The sequence below is a fragment of the Tenrec ecaudatus genome, chromosome 2 (assembly GCF_050624435.1).
Source record: "Tenrec ecaudatus isolate mTenEca1 chromosome 2, mTenEca1.hap1, whole genome shotgun sequence".
NCBI lineage: Eukaryota > Metazoa > Chordata > Mammalia > Afrosoricida > Tenrecidae > Tenrec > Tenrec ecaudatus.
Window position 1 is genome coordinate 72,371,230 of NC_134531.1, and position 5,443 is coordinate 72,376,672.

Below are 5,443 nucleotides of genomic sequence, written 5' to 3' on the forward strand. Positions count from 1 at the left end.
ATATTTACATAAATTCCTATGCTTATACCTCTATACATGTCTTTTGTCTCCTAATTCTTTCCTCTACTTCCTCCTATCCCACTATCACGTTCAACCTTCATTCAACTCTCCATAGTTCCTCAGATGATCAAACCCCATCAGTCAATCTATGCCTGAAGGAAGGCTTCTTAACAATCTGTGCTATGAAGATGACATAGCTTTTCTTGCTGAAAGGAAGGAGGACTTAAGCAATGGCTAATGCAGATAGATCATAGATGGCAGCTTTCACTGTGGATTGCAACCGACTCTAAAGGAAACCCAAATCCTCACAACTGGGCCAATAGATATAACATCATGGCAAAGAGAGAAAAGACTGAAGTTGTCAAGGATTTCATTTTACTTGGATCCACATCAACACTTATTGAAGCAAGTCAGGAAAGCAAATGGTGTGTCATATTGGGCAACTCTGCTGCACATGACCTCCAAAGTGTAAAAGACAAAGCTGCTACTTTGAGTTATTAGGTGCATTTGACCCAAGCGATGGTATTTTCAAAAACTCAATTCTGTCTTGGAAGAAGTACAGCCAGAATGATCTTTAGAAGCAAAGGTAGCAAGGCTTCCTCTCAGGTACCTTGGACATGTTATTAGGCGAGAACAGTCTCTGGAAAAGGGCGTCATGCTTGGTAAAGTAGAGGGCATGGGAAAAGAGGAAGACCTGGACAAGATGGACGGACAGAGTAGCTGCAACAACGGGCTCAAACATAACATAAGTGTGAAGACCGCGCAGAACGGAGCACTGTTTCTTTCTGTGGTACGCACGGTTGCTATGAGTTACTACTGACTTGATGGCACCTAACAACAACTATAACATGAAATATATATATATATATATATATATATACATATCCTTCCGAAGAATGGATACATTCGAATCATGGTGTTGGCAAAGAAGATTTGAAGTGTTGTGGACTAACAGAAGAAAAAACACATCTGTCTTAGACAAAGTACAAGTGGAATTTTCTTGGAATTGAGGGTGGTGAAGCTTAATTTCACTTACTTTGGGCGTTTTCAGGAGAGACCAGTCTCTGGAAAAGGCGCTTGTTCTTGGCAAGGTTGCTCATAGAGTCATCATGAGTGGGCACTGACCCGACTGCATCTGAAAACAGCAACATTGACTGCCTGGCACAGTGTTAGATGATTCATACTTATTTATTTTATTCCATGCTAAACACAGAGAATAGATGAGGAAAAAGTTTCCTTTCTTTGCTAATTCAAGAACTGGCCCTGGAAACATCAGGGTTACTGGGAATTTGGTCACCTAAGGGATATTGGGATTCAGCCTATGTGTAAAATGCAGACTTAATGCTAGTTTTCCAACAGATTTATGTTAACACACAGGATAGCTCTTATTAAACTCATTAATGAGGAAATCAATATTATAACTGGTTCAATGGGGAACTCAAAATAACACTTAGAGTCAGTTGAGAAATGCAGAATAAATGTCAAATCAATATAGCATTTATAAGTTAACGTATAGGAAACCTGATGAATATCCCCAGTGCAAACAGTAGTTAGCTGCATTTACCCAGATACTGGATATGTACAATCCCTGGGGGCTACAGAAATTCATCAAAAGGATGGATCTCTTTCGCCTACTTCAAAATCTTCCACATATTCTTTACACCTGGAAACTTTAGGGATGCTGGGGGTTCTTGCCAGGAGCTGAATGGCTGTGCCTCAGGGTCTGCCAAAGCTCCTTTCCTCATGTCCAAACCATACATCTGCCCTACAGAATAGGGAGGAAAGGTAGCAGAACAGAACACTTCTAGAGAGTGTGAGTGAGTAGTTGGCCAGAGTATAGGTCATGGGACCAGACCGCTTGTCTTTCTATCTCAATGACCTTCCTGTTAGGCTGTGTCTTGAATTTTGATTAGGTTTGGAGAAAGGATCAAATAAATAATCACACATTATCTAAGTTTCATTTAAGTATCACATTATTAATACTACTTAATTATCAACATTTGATTTAATAATTAATTTATTAATTTCATCATAGTACTTGAGTACATACTTACTAAAATGTAATAGTTTGATGATATTTAAATAGAAATGTTCCATATAATTAATAAATCTTAATAATATTAATCATGACTGTTTAAATATTATTCAACATTGCATTTTCATAAGTATTATACAATGGGCCACTGTGGCCTCAAAATAACTCAATGGCAATCATTTTTAAATAATAATAATTATAATTATTAAGTGATCCTTAAAAAGTTTAATAAATCACATGCCTATCCACCCTAAACAGGTATTATTTTACTAATTATTATTCAGAACCTAAGGTTTCTACACTCAATTCAGGAGTTCTACGAATCCCATGCCATTATATTGAGAATTTTAATACAAATTAATTTTCCTACAAAGTGATTGTTTAGTTTTTATGAACACCAAAATGGTACGGTTTTCCTTTTTGAGTGCAGAGGCTAATGAAGAAGTATTGAACCATTAAACTTAATGCTAGAGCAATACAATTTAATTATGTATTTATTCTCTCTCCTGTTTACATTGGGCTTAGGAAAATGAGGTGAAAGTCTATTCCTTGTCTCCTTTTCCTAGGCTTCATTCACAACACATCTTGTGGTTGAGTCACTTCTGACTCAAGGCAATCCCATGTGTTGAGTGTAGAACTGGGCTCCACCGGGTGGATGGCCAAGCATGGCTTCCAAGGAGCCCGTGGGGAGGGGGGGGTTGGTTCAAACTACCCACCCTGTTGAATTTGAGTGCTGTAACTGTTTGTGCTGGACACTGAATAAAGAAGACAGAAGAACTGATGCATATGAATTGTGGTGCTGGAGAAGACTGTGTAAAAGACAGTCAACTCTCTCTTGGAAGAGTACATTCAGAATGCTCCTTAGGGGCTACGATGGACACGTTTGTTAGGAGAGACTGGTCCCTGGAGAAGGACATCATGTTTGGTAAAGTAGAGGGGTAGCAAAGGAGATGGACTGACACAGTGGCAGCAACAATGGAATCAAGTATTGGAACAATAGTGAGGACGGTACAAGAGTCTGTTGTGCACAGGGTCGCTATGAGTTAGAAGTGACTCAATGGCAACTAACAACAACTCTTTGCACCACTTAGGGATTCCTTACTAACATCCATCAAATCATCTATACTCTGTAACCCTAAACATAGAGGAAGGAGGGGCCTGGGGCAGAAATACCCGAGCGGTACTATTGGCATATTAAGAAGAGAACAAATGCATGAGGCAGGAGAGGTAAGGGAAGAATAGTGTGCTCTTCTTACATCATGTAGACCTGACGGTGCAGGGGAAGCACTCAGTGCTAACCAAAGTCTGGTGGTTCAAATCCACTTACCAACTCCATGGAAGAAAACGCAGATTCCTTACAATCTACTCTTGTAAGGAAAATCTGTGGGTTAGTTCTATGCCTCATGGGCTCAAGCTGGGTCATAATTCATTCCATGGCTAACAACAACCACTTCCCTGTGCTCTAAGCCCAGTTGGATCCTCACTCTCCAGCCCCACAGCCTACCAGGCAGTTCTACTCAAAATCCCTCCAGATGCCAGGGTTCACTCTCACTAGCCTCGACTCTTAGATCACGCTGCTGGCCCAGCTCTGCACAGAGAATAATCCATAGCTAGCCACCTGGTACCTTTAGCCCTGAAAATAGCAGGTCAGGTCCTCTCCTAAGACCAAGGGAGTGTTGGCCTAAGCAGGGGTACATATTTGGGGGTTGGGGTGGGTCTGAGGTGGGTGGGGATCTAATAAGGCCGGGACATGAGATTACCAAAAATGAGGAAAGAGAATTCAACTGCGCCCAAGGGGAATATAAATAATGTACCATACAAAGATGCATAGCTCTGAACAGAAATGTAAAAAAACCAACTAAGTCTGGTTCAGTAAAGGTACCATTAACTATAAGAATTTATAAGCCTGTCTTTCCATTTATAGCTTATTATCACATGTAGTAGCTTTATACAAATCATTAGTGTTATATTAATTATGCTGTAAGTTTTATTAGCTCATAGCTAATAATAATAATAAATTCTTTGACGAACACTTTGAGTGCCAGGTGCCATGCTAGTCAAATATATAAATTATTAGCTTTATAGTTTATATTTTCAGTCTTTGCTTGCTTGTTGAGCATTTTTCTTTTTTAAAGGAAGAAGTAGGCTACTGCTACACAGCCTATTTTTGTAAAATCCTGCTGAATTTTAAAGCTCTGGACATTCTGAGTTTGTAAACCCAGACTGACTTTGAAACACTTATCAAATTTTTGCTGTCAAATTTGTGTCTGTTGTGGTCAGGTACCTTTGCATTAGTTCTCTACAGAGCAGAACAAGCAATCTCCCTTCCTAGACAGCGATTGGTGTGAGATATGAAAATAATAATAATTTATCATCTACCAAGGGGTCATGAGGGTTGGAGGGAGGGAGGGAAAAAAGAGGAGCTGATACAAAGGGCTCAATAGAAAGAAAATGTCTAGAAAATAATGAAGGCACCATATGTACGAACATGCCTGATGCAATCGTATGGATTGTAATAAGAGTTGTAAGAGCCCCCAATAAAATGATCTTTAAAAAAAAACTCACCCCCCTCCCTGTGCCATCCTGACAACTGTTAGGCCTGCGCCCATCATATTTACCGTACCAGTAAAAACACGTGCTTAAGGAAATTTTCTTCCAAATTCTGTGTGTCTTTTAGGAGAAAACGAAACAATAAAAGGAAAAACAATGAGAGCCAATTCATAAATCTCGCCCCTCCCATGGCCACTCCCCTTGCCTGTCATCCACTCTCTTCCGTTCTTCTCCCGACTCCTCTCTCTCCATTCGTCCCTCTTTTCTCAGGCTGCCTCCCAACAGGCACCGTCCGTTAACATTATTCTGGAAAAAGGACAACTGTCACCAACTCCAAGTTTTCAGGTGTCCCGGGACCTGATTCCTCTGTAGGAATGCAGCGGTGGTTCGCTGAACACTTGAGATTGGATTCGGTCAAAGTTCCCTGGTTCCATTAACAACAGGAACAGGACAAAAGGTCCCTGTGACACATGATTTCCTTCATGGGTCAGGAATTGGTTCCACAGAGTGTGTGACAGCTCTACCACAAGGCAACATTCTTGAGGAGGTCTGTAATCCCGGGGATTGGCTCTTAGATGCAATTTTTGTTCACTGACCTTTATGAGAAAGAAATAAGACACTGCAAAATTGAAGGTATGAAAGCGGAAACTGCATGGACCTGAGCACGGTCCTAATGTCACATTTACAGTTTGAGAGAACATTCAAGAAAACTTAGAAATGTGAGTCGAATCTAAGAGAGGTAAGACACATTTGAGAATCATATGTTAAATATTTTAGTAACCATTCATGTTTATCTGAAAGCAAGTTTCTTTTGGTAAAGAGTCATCAAAAGCACGCTCTCCTTATCATGACACACAA